This window comes from Mustela nivalis, assembly GCF_964662115.1.
Source record: "Mustela nivalis genome assembly, chromosome: 13".
In the NCBI taxonomy this organism is placed as follows: domain Eukaryota; kingdom Metazoa; phylum Chordata; class Mammalia; order Carnivora; family Mustelidae; genus Mustela; species Mustela nivalis.
Window position 1 is genome coordinate 24,597,361 of NC_139032.1, and position 6,000 is coordinate 24,603,360.

The following is a 6,000-nucleotide window of genomic DNA, read 5'->3' on the forward strand; positions in this document are numbered from 1 at the left end:
TCAGTCTGTTTTTTGAGATTGAGTCTTTTATGGTTTGTCTCCCTCACAATCCCGTCTTCTTTTATTTTTTCTTTTCCTACCCCCCAATGCCCCACATTGCATCTCCACTTCCTGATATCAGGGAGATCATATGATAGTTGTCTTTCTCCGACTGACTTATTTCGCTAAGCATAATACCCTCTAGTTCCATTCATGTCGTCGGAAATGGCAAGATTTCATTTCTTTTGATGGCCACATAGTATTCCATTGTGTATATATACCACTTTTTTATCCAGTCATCTGTTGATGGACATATAGGTTCTTTCCATAGTTTGGCTATTGTGGACATTGCTGCTATAAACATTCGCGTACACAAGCCTCTTCGGAGCACAACGTTTGTATCTATATATACCCAGTAGTGCAATTGCTGGGTCATAGGGTAGCTCTATTTTCAGTTTTTTGAGGAACCCCCACACTGTTTTCCAGAGTGGTTACACCAGCTTGCAACAGTGTAGGAGGGTTCTCCTCTCTCTGCATCCTTGCCAGCTTCTGTCATTTCTTGACTTGTTAATTTTAGCCATTCTGACTGGTGTGAGGTGGTATCTCATTGTGGTTTTGATTTGTATTTTCCTGATGCCTAGTGATGTGGAGCATTTTTTCATATGTCTGTTGGCCATCTAGATGTCTTCTTTGCAGAAATGTCTGTTCATGTCCTCTGCACATTCCTTGATCAGATTATTTGCTCCTTGGGCGTTGAGTTTGCTAAGCTTTTTATAGATTTTGGATACTAGCCCTTTATCTGATATGTCATTTGCAAATATCTTCTCCCATTCTGTCTATTGTCTTTTGGTTTTGTTAACTGTTTCGCTTGCTGTGCAAAAGCTTTTGATCTTGATGAAATCCCAATAGTTCATTTTTGCCCTTGCTTCTGTTATCTTTGGCGACATTCCTAGGAAGAAGTTGCTGCTGTTGAGGTCAAAGAGATTGCTGCCTGTGTTCTCCTCAAGGATTTTAAAGGATTCCTTTCTCACATTGAGGTCCTTCATCCATTTGTGTGGTGTAAGGAAATGGTCCAATTTCATTTTTCTGCATGTGGCTGTACAATTTTCCCAGCACCATTTGCTGAAGAGGCTGTCTTTTTTCCATTGGACATTCCTTCCTGCTTTGTCGAATATTAGTTGAATATAGAGTTGAGAATCTATTTCTGGGCTCTCTATTCTGTTCCATTTATCTATGTGTCTGTTTTTGTGCCAGTACCATACTGTCTTGATGATGACAGCTTTGTAATAGAGCCTGAAGTCTGGAATTGTGATGACACCAACTTTGGCTTTCTTTTTCAATAATCCTTTGACTATTTGAGGTCTTTTCTGGTTCCATATAAATTTTAGGATTGTTTGTTCCATTTCTTTGAAAAAAAATGGATGGGATTTTGATAGGGATTGCATTAAATGTGTAGATTGCTTTAGGTAGAATAGACATTTTCACAATATTTATTCTTTTAATCCAGGAGCATGGACCATTTTTCCATTTCTTTGTGTCTTCCTCAATTTCTTTCATGAGTGCTTTATAGTTTTCTGAGTATAGATTCTTTGACTCTCTGGTTAATTTTATTCCTAGGTATCTTATGATTTTGGGTGCAACTGTAAATGGGACTGACTCCTTAATTTCTCTTTCTTCTGTCTTGTTGTTGGTGTAGAGAAATGCAACTGATTTCTGTGCATTGGCTTTATATCCTGACACTTTACTGAATTCCTGTATAAGTTCTAGCAGTTTTGGAGTGGAGTCTTTTGGGTTTTCCACATATAGTATCATATCATCTGTAAAGAGTGATAGTTTGACTCCTTTGCCAATTTGGATGCCTTTAATTTCTTTTTGTTGTCTGATTGCTGAAGCTAGGACTTGTAGTACTATGTTGAACAGCAATGGTGATAACGGACATCCTTGTCGTGTTCCTGATTGAGAATGATATTTGCAGTAGGGTTTTCATAGATGGCTTTGATAATATTGAGGTATGTGCCCTCTATCCCTACACTTTGAAGAGTTTTAATCAGGAAGGGATACTGTACTTTGTCAAATGCTTTTTCAGCATCTATTGAGAGTATCATATGGTTCATGTTCTTTCTTTTATTAATGTATTGTATCACATTGATTGATTTGTGGATGTTGAACCAAACTTGCAGCCCTGGAATAGATCCCACTTGGTCGTGGTGAATAATCCTTTTAACGTACTGTTGGATACTATTGGCCAGTATTTTGTTGAGAATTGTTGCATCTGTGTTCATCAAGGATATTGGTCTGTAATTCTCTCTCTTTTTTCAATTTATTTTTTATTTTCAGCATAAAAGTATTCATTATTTTTGCACCACACCCAGTGCTCCATGCAATCCATGCCCTCTATAATACTCACCACCTGGTACCCTGACCTCCCACCTCCTGCCCCTTCAAAACCCTCAGATTGTTTTTCAGAGTCCATAGTCTCTCATGGTTCACCTCCCCTTCCAATTTCCCCCAACTCCCTTCTCCTCTCTAACTCCCCATGTCCTCCATGCTATTTGTTATGCTCCACAAATAAGTGAAACCATATGATAATTGACTCTCTCTGCTTGACTTATTTCACTCAGCATGAGTATTATGCTTCCATCAGAAAGGACGAATACCCAACTTTTGTAGCAACATGGATGGAACTGGAAGAGATTATGCTGTGTGTAATTCTCTTTTTTTGATGTGATCCTTGTCTAGTTTTGGAATCAAGGTGATGCTGGCCTCATAAAATGAGTTTGGAAGTCTTCCTTCCATTTCTATTTTTTGGAAAAGTTTCAGGAGAATAGGAATTAATTCTTCTTTAAATATTTGGTAGAATTCCCCTGGGAAGCCATCTGCCCCTGGACTTTTGTTTGTATGGAAATTTTTGATGACTGTTTCAATCTCCTTACTGGTTATGGGTCTGTTCAGGTTTTCTATTTCTTCCTGGTTCAGTTGTGGTAGTTTATATGTCTCTAGAGTAATGTATCCATTTCTTCCAGATTGTCGAATTTGTTGGCATAGAGTTGCTCATAGTATGTTCTTATAATTGTTTTTATTTCTTTGGTGTTGGTTGTGATCTCTCCTCTTTCATTCATGACTTTATTTATTTGGATCTTTTCTATTTTCTTTTTGATAAGTCTGGCTAGGGGTTTGTCAATCTTATTAATTCTTTCAAAGAACCAGCTCCTAGTTTCATTGATTTGTTCTATTGTTTTTTTAGTTTCTATTTTATTGATTTCTGCTCTGATCTTTATGATTTCTCTTCTCCTGCTGGGTTTAGGCTTTCTTTGTTGTTCTTTCTCCAGCTCCTTTAGGTGTAGGGTTAGGTTGTATACCTAATTGCCTTTGTTGTGTCCCACAGATTTTGAACCGTTGTGTTTTCATTATCATTTATTTCCATGAATTTTTTAAATTCTTCTTTAATTTCTTGGTTGACCCATTAATTTTTTAGAAGGATGCTGTTTAGTCTCCATGTATTTGGGTTCTTTCCAAATTTCCTCTTGTGACTGAGTTCTAGCTTCAGAGCATTGTGGTCTGAAAATACGCAGTGAATGATCCCAATGTTTTGATACCAGTTGAGACCTGATTTATGACCCAGAATGTGGTCTATTCTGGAGAATGTTCCATGTGCACTAGAGAAGAATGTATATTCTGTTGCTTTGGAATGGAATGTTCTGAATATATCTGTGATGTCTGTCTGGTCCAGTGTGTCATTTAAGGCCTTATTTCCTTGTTGATCTTTTGCTTAGATAATCTGTCCATTTCAGCGAGGGGAGTGTTAAAGTCCCCAACTATTATTGTATTATTGTCAATGTGTTTCTTTTATTTTGTTTTAATTGGTTTATATAGTTGGCTGCTCCCATGTTAGGGTCATAGATATTTAAAATTGTTAGGTCTTCTTGTTGGACAGACCCTTTGAGTATGATATAGTGTCCTTCCTCATCTCTTATTATAGTCTTTGGCTTGCAATCTATTTGGTCTGATATAAGGATTGCCACCCCTGCTTTCTTCTGATGTCCATTAGCATGGTATATTGTTTTCCACCCCCTCACTTTTAATCTGGAAGTGTCTTCGGGTCTAAAATGAGTTTCTTGTAGGCAGCATATTGATGGATTTCGTTTTTTTATCCTTTCTGATACCCTGTGTCTTTTGATTGGGACATTTAGCCCATTAACATTCAGGGTAACTATTGATTTATAGTGGCAATATATATTTATAATGGCAATATAATGCCATTATATTGCTTGTAAGGTGACTGTTACTATATATTGTCTCCATTTCTTTCTGATCTACTACTTTTAGTGTCTCTCTTTGCTTAGAGGACCCCTTTCAATATTTCCTGAAGAGCTGGTTTGGTGTTTCCAAATTCTTTCAGTTTTTGTTTGTCCTGGAAGCGTTTTATCTCTCCTTCTATTTTCAATGATAGCCTAGCTGGATATAGTATTCTTGGCTGCATGTTTTTCTCACTTAGTGCTCTGAATATATCATGCCAGTTCTTTCTGGCCTGCCAGGTCTCTGTGGATAGGTCTGCTGCCAATCTAATGTTTTTACCCTTGTATGTTACAGACAGTATTTTCCCAGGTTGCTTTCAGGATTTTCTCTTTGTTGCTAAGACTTTTAGATTTTACTATCAGGTAACTAGGTATGGACCTATTTTTATTGATTTTGAGGGGCGTTCTTAGCATCTCCTGGATTTTGATGTTTGTTCCCTTTGCCATATTAGGGAAATTCTCTACAATAATTCTCTCCAATATACCTTCTGCTCCTCTCTCTCTTCTTCTTCTGTAATCCCAATTATTCTAATGTTGTGTCATCTTATAGTGTCACTTAACTCTTGAATTCTCTTCTCGTGGTCCAGTATTTGTTTGTTTCTCTTTTTCTCAGCTTCTTTATTCTCTGTCATTTGGTCTTTTATGTCACTAATCTTTCTTCTGCCTCATTTATCCTAGCAGTAAGTGCCTCCATTTTTTATTGCACCTCATTAATAGCTTTTTTTATTTCAACCTGGTTAGATTTTAGTTCTTTTATTTCTCCAGAAAGGGCTTTTCTCTCTCCAGAGAGTGTTTCTCTAATATCTTCTATGCTTTTTACGAGCCCAGCTAGAACCTTGAGAATCGTCATTCTGAACTCTAGATCTGTCATATTACCAATGTCTGTACTGATTAGGCCCCCAGCCTTCAGTACTGCCTCTTGCTCTTTTTTTTTTTTTGTGGTGAGTTTTTCCACCTTGTCATTTTGTCCAGTTAAGATTTGCTTTCTCCTCCTCTGGAATTCCCTGTTTTTCTTGGTGAGTGAAGTTGGTCTTGGCTGGATTTCTTGTTGATCTTCTGTGGGAGGGGCCTGTTGTAGTGATTCTCAAGTTTCTTTGCCCCAGGTGGAATTGCACTGCCCTTACCAGGGGCCATGCTAAGTAATTCGCTCGGGTTTGCTTTCAGGAGCTTTTGTTCCCTGAGCACTTTCTGTAGGGTTCCAGAGGACAGGAATGTAGATGGCGGCCTGCCAGTTTTTGGCCTGGAGGAGCCAAGAGCTTGGTGTCCCTCCCGCTCCTCAGTGCATCCTCAGAGAAAAGTGCCTAACCATCCCCGTCTCCCGGGCCTCTGGCAGCACTTGGAGGAAAGTGCTCAATTGCTCACACTTGGAGAAAAGTGCCCAGTCACTTCCATCTCCGTGGCCTTCGGCTGTGCTCCAAGCTCACCCAGCCTATGACTGGTTCAAGGTAAGCCTGGGTTGAGAGCTCAATCCTCAGCTTTGTCGCTGTTCCTGGCTTACCCGGTCTATTACCTGTAAGCTCTGGGATACTCAGACACCCCCGGGTCCTTCTGTGACCCCATGGGGGGTTACGCTGACCCCACGTGGGCTTCCCCCTGGTTTAGCCTCTGGAGCGATGTCCCTCCATGGAGCAGACTTTTAAAAGTCCTGATTTTGTGCTCCATTGCTTCACCGCTTGCCTGGAGCTGGCCCCTCCCCCCACGGTCTATCTTCCCGTCACTTTGGTTT